The sequence below is a fragment of the Myotis daubentonii genome, chromosome X, assembly GCF_963259705.1.
Source record: "Myotis daubentonii chromosome X, mMyoDau2.1, whole genome shotgun sequence".
Taxonomy (NCBI): domain Eukaryota; kingdom Metazoa; phylum Chordata; class Mammalia; order Chiroptera; family Vespertilionidae; genus Myotis; species Myotis daubentonii.
In genome coordinates this window covers 121,758,498-121,773,607 of record NC_081861.1, presented here as the reverse complement: position 1 = coordinate 121,773,607, position 15,110 = coordinate 121,758,498, and positions in this window count along the sequence as shown.

Sequence of the window (15,110 nt, the reverse complement as noted above, 5' to 3'; positions counted from 1 at the left end):
GACGGAAAATTAGTTATCTATAACAAGAGCCACTTATTTGAAAAATTCACATTCTGAAGTTTTGGAGTTTTTGATATGTGTAACAAGGCCTTCCTAATGTATATAGGCCAATGGCTTTTTCAGACATTTTGGCAAATTAGACAAATACACAGTTACTATTTCTTAGGAAACGCATCAAATGTCATAGCTTTTTCTGTAAGATTACCTATACTGAATTGAGAAATAATATTCCTCAGTGATGGATATAACTGGGATCCTAATTGTACATTTGCAGAAGTAACAGCATAGGGGCAGTCTGGACTTTGCTGTTTCAGAATTCATTTTTCTATTCTCTATTCATAATATTAGAAATCCAAATATTAGAAAGTGTGCACAATATAATCATCACATCTCATTTATTTTACAAAATGTATTTAATTTCATTTCTATTACTTAATATCATTAATATTATGGTCATTGTCTGACTTTAAAATATTGCTGAATAGCTCTAACTGTAGCTGAAAACAATAACTGGGAACTCTGTTTTCAGATCAAATGCCCAAAATAGTTTTTGCCACTCATGAAGAAAGCTGACAAGATGTAGAATTGAATGATACCTTAAAGAGGGATTTAGAGCTACATCCAGTAGGTATGAAATGTGAATCGTAGCTCTGGCTAAACCAGGGCATACAGTTCTAAGTAAACAACTGATAGATAAATGTAAAACAAAATCAATATAATTAAAGCAAAATGTATACTACAGATAGGCCAGGAGAAAAACATACATTTCTAAACACCCTAAAAAATAAAATACTAGTTAGATAGTATTTCTCCCCAGTAAATGTCAAGAGGTTGATTTGAAGATGATTCTGCTCTCCCAAGTTCAATGCTAATAGCTTTGGTTAGTTGAAATGAGAATACTAACAGATGAGCATATTTTGATGAGTCTTCCAATTAGAGAATAATTTTTGCTATAGATAAAACCATTTTATGATTTTGTTAATCTTTTCTGCTATCAGTCAATTAAAATACTATCAATAATCCTAAAAATATCAAAACTTTAGAAAGTAACTGCAAAATATATGAATCTCAATTTTATATTATGTGATAAACATGAGCCCATATTTTTAATATTCACAAGAATGAATAATAATACAAGTTAAACAGGTTTTCATTCAAATTTCTTGCCCAAATGAAGCCATTTGAGGCACTACATGCCTTTTGGGAGCAACTGTTCTATTAAAACTATGTTTGTCCAAATGTATAAATACATTTAAAGTGCTATCATAAAATGTTTGTTGCTGTGTCTATCAAAGACAGAAAAAAAATCCTGATAACCTGATCAGTATATTAAGCTCCATGAAAACATAAACCAGATAAATATTTTACAGTGCATTTCAAAAAGCATGGTATGTAATGGCTTATTCAATGCCTACTTGCCAAACAAAGGATTGAGTTATATATATCTGGCAATTAAATTCATACCCAAATGGCCTTAATCATGTGAAATAAAAAAAGAAGAATCTGCTATGCTTTTAAGAAAATAAGACAAAAAAATACAAATGAATTCCCTATTACCCTCAAACCAATATTTGAATTATAGCACAGCGAGGGACTTTACTAGTATAATTCTTTGTGCACCTACACATAGCACAATACTTGAAAAGAGAAGATATTTGTTGAATGAAAGAATGTAGCCTGAATCAGGAATTGGAAAAAAATAGCCAAAGATAATTCTACCACAATTGTTAGAATAAGTCAATATAATTTAATAAATTTAATAGCAGTAAGACAAACATGCTAGGGGAACACCTGTGAGAAGTATTTACTAGTAAGTGAGAATGAGGTTCAGGAAACCCTTCCCTCAGAGGGATATTAGCATAATTTTGGTGGATGAATTTAAAGAAGAAATTCTGAGAAAACAAAACAGTGCATTTGAGAAACTACATTTGTTAGCCATGGCTAGAGCAGATAACTTAATACTCATCATACATAAGTTAATTTTTTAAAAAAACTGAAAAAGATCCATAAAACATGGCAATATGGAGAGCAGGGGTAAGCAGTGTCTGTGGGTGTTTGTTTGTTGAATAACTACAGACTCAATTGTGCTAAACGTATAGATCAATTTGGGGAGAATTTACATCTTTACTATAGGCAGTCTTTCAACCCATGAACGTGACATGTCTCTCCATTTACTCAGATCTTCTTTGATTTATTTCATCAGGGTTTTGTAGTTTCCCACATACAACTCCTGCACAGATTTGGTCAGTTGTACATAATATCCCCTTATCCATCTGTAATGTTGTCTACTATTTCATCCTGATATTAGTAAATTTTGAACTCTTAATTTTGTGGTCATTATAAATTTTATTGATCTTTTATTCAATGAACCAGCAATTGGTTTCATTGCTTTTCTTTATTGTTTCATGTTTTTCAATTTAATTGATTTCTGTTCTTATATTTGTTATCACTTTCTTTCTGCTTGTTTTTTATTTAATGTGTTCTTTTCTGGTTTCTTGAAATGGCTGCATGAATCATTGATTTAAGACTTTTCCTCCTTTGTAATGCAAACATTTAGTGCTATAAATTTCACTCTCAGTGCTGCTTTAGCTGTGTCCCACAAGTTTTGACATCTTGAATTTTCATTTTCCTTCAGTTGATGTATCTTGAGACTTCCTTTTGGACTCATAAGTAATTTGAAGTGTGTTATTTAATTTGTGGTTGAAGATCTTTTTTCTTTCTATTGATTTCTAGTTTGATTCCATTATGGTCAAAGAACATACTTTGTATGATTTTAACTCGCTTACATTTTGGGGGGTTAGTTTTGTGGCCCAGGATATGGCCTGTCTTGGGAAAAAAAAATGTGTATTCTGCTATCTATAGCTATAAAAGCCTAAGCAACTGAATGACCGAACAACTGAACGACTGAACAACCATTTGACCAGTCGCTATGACATGCACTGACCACCAGGGGGCAGAATATCAATGCGGAAGCTGCCCCCAGTATGCTCCCACAGTGGGAGTGCCACTCAGCTGACTGATGGACGCCAGGTGCAGGGCTCACGGCTGACTGGCTGATCGCCACAGTCAGGAGACCACAGAGAAGCTGCAGTGAGCCTAAGGAGCAGCAGCAATGGCAGGTGCAGCAGGGCCAGGATGAGCAGGACTGGCAGGCAGCATTGGACTGCCGGTTTTGGCCTAATCCCTGCAGGCTATGCCGAGGGACCCCCACCGGTGCATGGGCCTCTAATTGGCTATAATGTTCTAAAAATGTGAATTATATTCTGTTGTTTAATGGTATTGTTCAATGAAATAATAGATCTGAAACGTGCAATTCAGTAGGAGTCCTGACAATGCAGGTTGATTGTGTTAAGAAAGTTTATTCTGATACCTTGTTTTGTTTTACCACTTGAAGTCTGATATATACTTTATGACAGCAAGGCAATTTACCATGATTGTCATATTCAGGCTCTAGTTTGAAATATCTAAAACCAATATATACTTTATTTTGCTATTTCTATATCCAATTCCTACTTCTGCATTTAATACAGCTTTTGGCAAGATAAAGCAAGAGGCAGGAGTCAGGGTTGCACAGAGCAACAAATCATTTTTCCATGAAATTTTTCTACTATTCCAGTGGATATTGTCAGAGGAGACTAGGAAAATCATAAGGGAATTCATCTTTGTCTCCATTTAATGGCCAGTATTATCCCCTCACCCAAATGTGTTTACTCAAGATTAACTGTATTCATAGCCAAGAATGGTTAATCTAGCATATCAAAGTAAACTATATTATACCCAGGTTGCTTGTTATAATCAATACACAGAAAAAAATTAATTAAGCTAATAATAATTGGATGTGAGGATAAGAAATACTGACAACTTGTGTGTTCAATAAGTTGGATAAAAAAATTAAACTTGATATTACACAGTTAGAAAAATAGTAAACAAAAGGTATAATTTATAATTTAGTCATAAATATATTTAGCAGCGTTCTTTGGCCTGTGTAGTTTTCAATACAGTCAGCAAAAATTGAAAGATTCGAGGAATTGCATTCTATTATCATGCCTCTTCCCATTTTAAACGTGAGCTTAATTATAAAGCTCCTCATGAAGTACTATAAAATACACTGAAGGTTTTATTTGGGCTAAGGCAGGCCTATAAAATAGATACATCTGTAATAACTGTTTGTACATTAGTAGTACTGTTTATTAATATATGTAGTTGCAATCAGCCATCATTGTAGAAGCATTATTAAAATAAATCTTCAGTAATATACAAACAAAGGGATAGTACATAAGCCTTCTTAATCAATTAGAGTTTATGTGGTCAATAAAACACACAGGACCACAACAGCACATTTCATTTTTTTCCCTGGGAAATCAATATCCACAATAGAAAATAAATGTCAGATTGAAGCCTTAAATTCTGTGGTCCTGAGGTATATTGGAAATAGCTCTGGGCTGGTACTCACGGCACCAGAGTTCTAATCCAATTTAGTCACCATCATTGACTTTGAAAAAGTAACACCTTTTTAAAGACTTAGTTTCTCTTCCTAATTTAATTCTTGGTCTTGTTACTAAAGTGTCATTGAATGCACATTGCCAAGAGAGGACCACAACATTTAACCTGCAGGAACAGATTCACCATAATTATTGACTATAATCTTTCAAACTCCTGGATCTGTCTACCAAGTTATGGGATTTTGTTATTGTTGCTGAACTCAATAATAGAAATACGCTTGAAAGCATGGTCAGCATATAAGAACCTTATTCTCCTGCTACTATTAGAGGGTAAGAGTAAAGAATTTCTGCAAACCTGAAGCCAAATATATATTTCAATAATATATTTTAAAAATATGGAATTAGGTATGGAAAATGGAGTATATACTGCCTATATACTCCATTTTCTTATACATAAGCTTCTGTGATTTTATATTTTGCACTTCTTTGTTACTTGGATTCTTTACCCCTATCTATATGATAACCTTCTATCTTTAATACACAAGTCAAAAATTCTAGGTTGATATTAAGATATTTAAGTGACTAAAAACTTTTTACAAATCTTATTCTTAACTGCCCAACAAAGTAAGTGTTTGAAACCAAAAATAAGAAGAAAACATATTCTAAAACCAGAAATCTTTTATATGACCTCCTATAACAACAGAGATAAGATAAATATATGTTAACAGCTCATTTGATAACAGTCACCCAAAGTAAATCTGCATAATTCGGACAACAATATTAACCAACAATAGCTTTTAAATATCAGCGTATGTCCCACCTTAATAAATAAATTCTTATTGGCCTCAGTGATTGAGAAATAAAAAATACAAATTAAATCAATGTATCTTGTCTGTCTTCAAATACTGGGTATACAGATTTTTGTTTCATTTTTTTCCTTTTATTTATTGTCTAAAATTTTACATATGTCTCCTTTTTCCCCCGCTTGACCCCCAACACCCCCCCCAGCCATTCCCACCCAGGGCAAGCCCCCACCGCACCAGATTTTTGCTGTTGATTATGTTCAAGGATAAGTCAACAAACAATAAACACAGCATGGGTTCTATGAGACTCTCCTATAGCTAAAGTGAAGAGAAACAGTTGAGAAATAGTCATAAATCATAAGTATGTATGTATATAAAGTAATATGTAAGAACAGCTTAGTATTCCATAGGAATTGATATATACTCAAGTTGCCATTCAAGTGTGGAAATATTATAAAATTTATTCGTAGATTTCTGGGATTTCAGTAAATAGAACAACCACGTACTCATTCTAAGGAAGTTGATTGAAAATATTTTCAAAGGTCACCAGAAAAGAAAAACAAAATAACAACACGAAAATTGGAAAGTGCAGTTGAAAAGTACTGGCAGTTATTAATAAAATCACCTTGAGTCTTTGACAGACTTATATATCCAACTGTCAACTTGACACATCTACTTGGATGTTTAATTGACATCTCACACACAACACAGCCCAAACAAAATTCCTGAAATCCCCTTCAAAAAACTTCACGTAGTCTTTGCCATCTCAGTTAACAACTCCATCCTTCTAGTTGCTCATGCCAAAAACCTTATATTCATCCTTGATGCCTCAATTTACCTCATGCTTCTCATGTCATTAGTGAGAAAAATCCTTTTGCTTCTATGTAATGAAAGCTATAATATACCACCTGGATCCCCCTCAGGACAGAAGGATTTTTTTTTTCCCCAAGCTTCTATGAGTGGTGCTGATAGACAATCCTAATCTACCATCTCTCTTCAAGATTTGTCTCCATTGGTGGAATTATCTTATCCAAAGTCACTCTCACTGGTCAATACAAGGATAAAAAAACCTGCCACCTTTGCCCCAACTCTAGACAACTTTACAGGGACATAACTCTCAGTTCCTGAGCTCTCCATTCAGCTGTATGAAACCTCCATGGATAGTGTCCCAGACACTGATCAAATTGAATACATTTGAACAAATACTGAACGAAGTCCTGAAACATGCTACAGCATGGATGAATATTTAAAACATTATGCTAAGTGATAGAAGATAATCACTTAGGACCATATCTTGTATTTTTCAATTTGCATAAAATTATTAGAAAAAAACACTATTGCTACAGAAAGCAGATGAGTAGGTTTCTAAGGCTGGGAGAGGGAATGGAAATTGACTATAAATGGCACGCTGATACCAGGTGCTGCTAGTTTGAAAGATTTTAGGAAAGTCTGAAGCCTGATCCAGGATAGGCTATTCATATAGAAATGCTGATGCAAACAGCTTGGGCGAGGTTGCAAATTGGATGGGGTGGGTTCTCAGGGAATCACCAGGGTGAGAACAGTGTGGGCCAGGCTGATGGAAACTCAAATGTGGCTACCAGTCAGCTCTGCAAAGGGGGAGGTCCCGGCACAGGAACAATGACCCTTGAGAGGACCCCTGTCTTGGAGAAAGACGCCCCCAAGTTCCTGCTTCAATGCCAGACAATCCAGTTCCTCTCTGTATGTCCCTGGATCCCTGAAAGCCACAGCCCAGCATTGGAGCCAGAGGGAGCAAGTCTGTGTAAATTTGTGCACAGGCCCTTTAAAAGCAAGAGTCTGGGACTCCAGCACCTTCCATGTTACTCAGTCACAGTCCCTGCTGGTTTTTATAGTCCAAAGTTACATGGACTTATCTTTACAGCTCTGAAACACTGGGCTGGGGGTCTGGTGTGGGGCTGGGACCCCTTGTTTCTCTTGGGAGGCCTCTGTAGTGGAGATATCCCTCCCCCAAAAAACTACCACATATGAGTGTCGGACCAGCCCATTCCACACTTCTGCCCCTCCTCCCAGTCTCAATGTGCTTTGTCTTTACTTCTTTAGTTGTGGAACTTCCATTCAGCCAGCTTTCAGGTGGTTCTGAATGATGATTCTGTATTTTAGTTGTAATTTTGATGTGGTTGTGGGAGGCAGCAAGTACCAGTGTTTACCTATGCTGCCATCATGATTCTCCATTTGCTCAACCCACCTCTTTTTTTCCTCAACTGGTGAGTCATTCACATGGGAATCCTATATAATAAAACCCTAATATGCAAATCGACCAAATGGTGGAATGACCGGTCGCTATGATGCGCACTGACAACCAGGATAGAGACACTCAATGCAGGATCTGCCCCCAGTGGTCAGTGCACTCCCACAGGGGGAGTGCTGCTCAGCCAGAAGCCAGGCTCATGGCTGGCGAGCGCAATGGTGGTAGCAGGAGCCTCTCCCACCTCCTCTGCAGGTGGGTGGTAAGGATTGAGGGGTCCTGGTCTGCGAGAGGGTGCAGGCCAGGCTGAGGGATCCCCCTCTCCAGTGTACAAAATTTTATGCACTGGGCCTCTAGTTATTTTTATAAGTTCTCTTCTTACAACAATAAACAAGGAAAATCTATATTCATGAGAATAAATGTATGACCACAATGTTTGTTTTTTGAAATACATTTTTTATTGATTTCAGAGAGGAAGAGAGATAGAAACTTCAATGATAGGATAGAATCTTTGATCGGCTGCCTCCTGCACGCCCCACACTGGAGATGAAGCCTGCAGTCCTTGCATGTGCCCTGACCAGAATTGAACCATGACCTCCCTGGTTCATAGGTCAGTTCTCAACCACAGATCCATGCCAGCTGGGCTTATGATTTTTTAAACAACAAGTAATGATAATTAAAATTTTAGCCAGAATACTTTCTTTTGGATCCTCTTTACAGTGGGAAAAATGACTTAAAGATTATTATGATGACATTTTATGCAAATTGCATTTTTACATTTTCTTAATGTGCATATAATGATAGCTACTAAGTACTCCAGCTTGAAACTATTATACCACCTGCCCCTCAACACTAACTGAAATAAAAGACTATCATTTCAAGTCAAAGATACACAGAAAGAACATTTTCTCTTTTCTTTCTTGACATAACCTGAAAATAACACATATTCCAATAGCATATCATTTTCTTTTTCACTGAAGCATATTGTTATCCACATTTTCCCAATACTTAGAATGTTCTTAAAAGAATATTTCCTTCGGTTTTAATCATACCAGCAGACTTGTGGTTGTTGTTTTTGCCCAGATAGTGTCCTAAAAAGTATAAACAGAATTACTCTACTAGGGCATGCACTCACCAGTTTATTGCAAGCCTCTCTATTCTATTCTCTATTGCATTTGTGGTAGCTAGACTCTCAGACATTCCCCCACGGACCTCTTCTCCTGGTATTCATACCCACATTGTATCATAGTAGCCTTGTGTGTCCAATAGGGTACAGCAGAAGTAATGGTATATCTCTTCTGAGATTAGATTATGAAACACTGGCATGATCTCTCTTGAATCATTTTCAATGGAGGAAGCTAGCTGCTTTGTTGTGAAGACACTCATTGAAGCCTATGGAGAGACACATGGCAAAAAAACTGAAGTCTGCCAGCAACCATATGAGTGAGTTTGGAAGTGGATCATCCAGCTTCTAATAATTGCAATCTCTCCCAACCTCAAATATGCAACATCATAAGAGATCCTGAGACAAAACTGCCTACTTAAGCCACTCCTAAATCCTTGACCCACAGTAACTGGGAAGTAATTGGTACTATTGTTTGAAGTTCCTAAGTTTCAGGGTAAATATACTATGCAGCAATCAATAATGAATACAGAATTATAACTAAAATATTCACCTGCATAGTACTTAAAGGATTTTGAGAATGTATGTTTGTATTATTTAGGATAATTAATGTTAGCTGCCACAATAAACCAATAGACCAAAGTTTATTTCTTGCTCATGCCACAGTCCATTTCTGCTTGGGAGCTTTTCCTTACAAGTGTATTGTGGATCTGGGATTCTTTTTAGAAATAAAACCCACTAAAATTTATTCACTTTCAGCTGTACACTAGGGAAAGATAGTGAACACGGAGAACCCATACTCATCCTTGAACCATAAATAAACACATCACTTCTCTCATATCCTTATTGGTGAAAACTCAAGTACATGACTCTAGCCAAATTGACAAGCAAGAAAGACTCAGTAATGCACAAAACTTATAATCTAGTGGAAAATGCAAACAATCAATAAATATTTGCCATACTGTGCACTACACTGTAATTATACACAGATGTCCATTATGCTTAAGAAAACAGGAGGGCAATCTAAGCCAGACATGAAGAACATTTTCAAGAAGAGATTAAAATCTCAGTTTGAATCTGGTCACGAGTAGTCAGCTCATGGGAAGGAACTTGGTTTCTTCCAGGCAGTAAATATTGGTAAAAAAAAAGTAGATTGTGTCTTTCATAAAGACATTGAAAATGTATAATCAACAGACTAGGTGATTTATTGAAAACCAGGAAAAAAGAAGAGAAAAGAGTTAGGAAAAATGTATAACTTTATTGTTCAGTTAATTGAATTCACTATTCAATAAGATAGAGATACTTTCTAAGGAACAATTCTGGTGGTAAAAATAACCCTATCATTTGGATACAAATGGTTTGAGGTTCCTATAAGAAATCCAAGTGGAAGTATCTATAAGGCTGTGGGCTTCTTGTACCAAAAGATCAAGGGAAAGCCCTAGGCTGCAGGTAAACATTTGGAAATGTTAGCTTATATGTTAGCCTTATTCAATAGTCATTGAAGTACTGGGAGTAGTGGAATTGCCCAGAAAGAAGGCTGTCCACCAAGATAAGGAGAGAGCCTAGGACTGAAACACAAAGAATTTCAACATTCAAGGGATGGGCAGAATAAAATTCACCCACAAGGGAAAAAAAAGCAAAACAAAAGGAACAACCAGAATTGCAGAAAGAAAACAGAATAATATGCTAAGATAAAAGCTGAAGGAAGAGTGTTTTAAGGGGAAAAAAAGTGATCTACATTTTTGAAAACTTATGATTTATCAAATAAAATAAGGTCTGAAAAACCCATTGGCTACATCAACAACATGGCTGTTGATGTCCTCAACAACAGTAGTGGTAGTAGTGTGAATGAAAATTAAAATGTAGCTGATTAAAAATACATGGATCTTATTTATTATTTTTTTATTAATTTCGGTGAGAGGGAGAGAGAGATAGAAACATCAATGATGAGAGAGAATCATTGATCGGCTGCCTCCTGCATGCACTCTACTGGGGATCGAGTCTGCAACCCGGGCATGTGCCCCTGACAGGAATCAAACCCAGGACCATTTAGTCCACAGGTCCACGCTTTATCCATTGTGCCAAACCAGCTAGGGCTACATGGATCTTTTTGAAATAGAGAATACAACTGTATCTAACTTGTTCAATAAAGAGAAATAGGAAAAATATCAAGCGAACCAGAAACTTTTATTTTATTTTTTTAAATAATATGAGAAACTTGAATGTTTTAAAACTTGACTGGTTTGTTTAGGAAAAGGTTGAAGACCTAATGCTGAACAAAGCAAATAAGAGAGCAATCTTTCAGAGAAATGTGAGCAGATAGGAGGCAGAGCACGGATGTAGAAATTCACCACATTAAAGAGGATCACAATTCCATGGCATCTAGTGAAATAACGAAGTGCTTGTGTGAAACAGGTGATCTTTTGATTAATGCGATTAATGAGGACACCTAAAAGCATTCCACTAAGAGTTATATAGAAGAAAAAAGGTGTCCATGGTTACTACTGTTAATTAATATTGCTTTGGAGGTAATAACCAAAGCAATTTGATGAAAGAAATGGATATGGCTAATAGAAAAATATTCAAAATGCTTTTGAGTGAAAAAAAGGGGACATTTGACTACAGGGTAATAATGAACTTCTCAATAACAACAAACAACACTAGAAGAAAATGAAACAAAAAGTCTAAGGGACAATTATTTCAAACTATATTCAGCCAAACTATCCATCAAAGATGAAAAGAGAGCAAACATATTTTAGACATATAATAACTCATACTATTTTCTTTCTTGCTCTCTTTTTCAGGAAACTATGTAAGTAAACTATGGAAGAAAGAAACCAGTAAACAGAAAGTCCAATAAAGGATGATGGGGTGATGATAATGATGATATCTTATCAAATAAAAGAGAAATATGTAAATTGTTTATCTAATAAAAGAGAAATATGTAAATTTACTGTCACTTCACAACACCCCCACAGCCAATCAGGAGTGAGTATACAAATTAACCTGACAAAGATGGTGGCGGCCCCGTCCCCCCTGGCTGCTCAGGGCCTCTGGGCAGCGCGCCTCCTCAGGGCCTCCCTGCCACACTCCACACCTGCCAACAGTCCTTGCAGCCTCCCTGTGGCCCAGCCCCAGCCTCAGAGGCAACCCTCTGGTGCCTGAGTTCGTAGCTCCCGGTGTCTGGCGTCTCCCTCTACCCCACCATGCCCCACTGCTCTGGTAAACAAAACCCTAGCATTGGAGCAGCCCTGTGGGCGTAGACGTGTGTGGGAGCTTGCTCAGTGCACAGTTAGCGTGCCCCGGGAGCCCCGGGTCAGCCAAGGGGCGATGGTGGCAGCTGTGGCAGCAAGGGTAGACAGCTCAGCTTTGTTTTGAATAGATGAAAGAGGCTACCTACACAGTAACCCATATTATCCGATCTCCCTCCTCCCTATCTCACCAAATCAAGAGGTGAGGGGCAATGGGTGTGGAGGGAGGGCGGGCAGGCAGGAGCTGGAGGGCAGAGAAGGAAGAGGATGAGAAAGGGGGCCAGTTGCATCCTACTTTCACAATGGGAAAGTGAAACGCACTAGTGCACCCAACCTCTCCAGTCCTCCCTGCCTCAGCTGCCGCTGCACAGGCTGCTGGAGTGAGCCCGCCACATGCCAGCAGTCAGAGGAAGGAAGGCCTATTCTTGCACGAATCTTCATGCACCGGGCTTCTAGTTAATAATAATAAGAGAGAGATTACAAAATTATTTGATATATTTGCCTAGAAACAATATTAAAATGTGTTTTACAGAGCTTGTGGATAATTTAGGAAGGATTAGCAAAAGGTGCTTTGAAAAATAAAAAAAAAATAGAGAGAACCAAGATCGCGGCATAGGTTAACGCCGGAGTTTGCTGCTTTGAACAACTACTTCAAAAGTGAAACCAAAAAACGGAAGGGACATCACCCAGAACCACAGGAACGCTGGCTGAGTGGAAGTCCTACAACTAGGAGGAAAGAGAAACGCATACGGACACTCAGAGGAGGCGCAGTGCTGAAGTCAAATTCTGAGGTGCGGAGTGCGCGGAGCGGGCTGGCGGCGGAGTGCGCGGTTGTTGTTTTCAATCGGGAGGGAGTCGCAGACTCTGAGCACCAGATCCGGGCGAGTCTTTAGGGACCCAGACTCAAACTGGAGAAGCGGGACTGTCTGGCTTCGGTCAGAGCGAGTGCAGCTTTCTCTCCGAGCTTTGCAGCGGGTGCTGGGACTCAGAGAGGCAGAGCCCCTGGGGACAGGACTGAGAGCCGCCATAACTGCTCTCTCCGGCCTACCCTGTTGATCCTGTGCGACTCGCCCCGCCCAAGCCCTGCACAGAGGCATTTGCCGGATAGCCTCAGGCAAAGGCTAGATTAGCACCTCCCTAGAGGACAGAAGTTCTCTCACTGCTGACACAGCTGATTCTCATAGCCACTTGGCCTGGAGGTCAAACCCTCCTTGGAATTAGCTACAACAATCAAGATTTATCTATAAGACTGCGAACAAAGACCACTAGGGGGTGCACCAAGGAAGCATAACAAAATGCGGAGACAAAGAAACAGGACAAAATTGTCAATGGAAGAAATAGAGTTCAGAACCACACTTTTAAGGTCTCTCAAGAACTGTTTAGAAGCGCCGATAAACTTAATGAGATCTACACGAAAACTAATAAGACCCTCGATCTTATATTGGGGAACCAACGAGAAATTAAGCACACACAGACTGAAATAACGAATATTATACAGACGCCCGACAGCAGACCAGAGGAGCGCAAGAATCAAGTCAATGATTTGAAATGCGAGGAAGCAAAAAACATCCAACCGGAAAAGCAAAATGAAAAAAGAATCCAAAAATGCGAGGATAGTGTAAGGAGCCTCTGGGACAGCTTCAAGCGTACCAACATCAGAATTATAGGGGTGCCAGAAGATGAGAGAGAGCAAGATATTGAAAACCTATTTGAAGAAATAATGACAGAAAACTTCCCCCACCTGGTGAAAGAAATGGACTTACAGGTCCAAGAAGCGCGGAGAACCCCAAACAAAAGGAATCCAAAGAGGACCACACCAAGACACATCATAATTAAAATGCCAAGAGCAAAAGATAAAGAGAGAATCTTAAAAACAGCAAGAGAAAGAAACTCAGTTACCTACAAGGGAATACCCATACGACTGTCAGCTGATTTCTCAACAGAAACTTTGCAGGCCAGAAGGGAGTGGCAAGAATATTCAAAGTGATGAATACCAAGAACCTACAACCAAGATTACTTTACCCAGCAAAGCTATCATTCAGAATTGAAGGTCAGATAAAGAGCTTCACAGATAAGGAAAAGCTAAAGGAGTTCATCACCACCAAACCAGGATTATATGAAATGCTGAAAGGTATCCTTTAAGAAGAGGAAGAGGAAGAAAAAGGTAAAGATACAAATTATGAACAACAAATATGCATCTATCAACAAGTGAATCTAAGAATCAAGTGAATAAATAATCTGATGAACAGAATGAACTGTTGATTATAATAGAATCAGGGACATAGAAAGGGAATGGACTGACTATTCTTGGGGGGGAAAGGGGTGTGGGAGATGTGGGAAGAGACTGGACAAAAATCGTGCACCTATGGATGAGGACAGTGGGTGGGGAGTGATGGCGGAGGGTGGGGCGGGAACTGGGAAGAGGGGAGTTATGGGGGGAAAAAAAAAGGAACAAATGTAATAATCTGAACAATAAAGATTTAATTAAAAAATAAAAATAAAAAAAAAGAAAAATGAGAAAATAAGATAATAATATTAAAATGGTGCTGAGACTCAATTTCCAAAGTGTGGATGGGGGGATTCACCTCACAGCACATGTAATTCTCCAGACACCAGCTGGGTGTCTCACTATTCAACCCAATTCTGACACTATCTACCAGGAGGTAGCATCAGATTCCACAGGTTGAAGGCTCAGTCCCACAAGTCTGCTCCCTGTGCCCCCACTTTCAGATGCCAGTTGCAAGCTCAGGCTGTCACTAGTGCTCAGACCTACCAGCTATAGCACAGAGGTCCCCCCACACTCTGCTCAGGTTCAACTAATACAATTGGTTTGAGAGTGACTCACATAAATCAGAGAAACGTTTCACTACTAAATCACCGGGTTATTATAAAAGGATATGACTGAGGAACAGCCAGATGTAGGTGATGCATAGGGCAAGGTATGGAGAAGGGGGGCACAGAGTTTCCATGCCCTCTCCAGAGCACCACTCTCACCAAATTTCTGAGTGTTCACCAACTTAGAAGCTTTCTGAATCCTGTCCTTTTGGGTTTTTATAGAAGCTTCATTAAATAGTGATGAGTAATTAAAGCATTGGCCTTTGACAACTGATTCAACCCACAGCCCCTCTCCTCCTACTTGAAGTTTGGGAATCAGGGGTGGTACTGAAAGTTCCTACCTTCTAATCACAGGGTTGGTTCCTTTGACAACCAGCCCCCATCCTTAGGTTACCTAATGGCTTTCCAAAAGTCACTTCATTAACATAACAA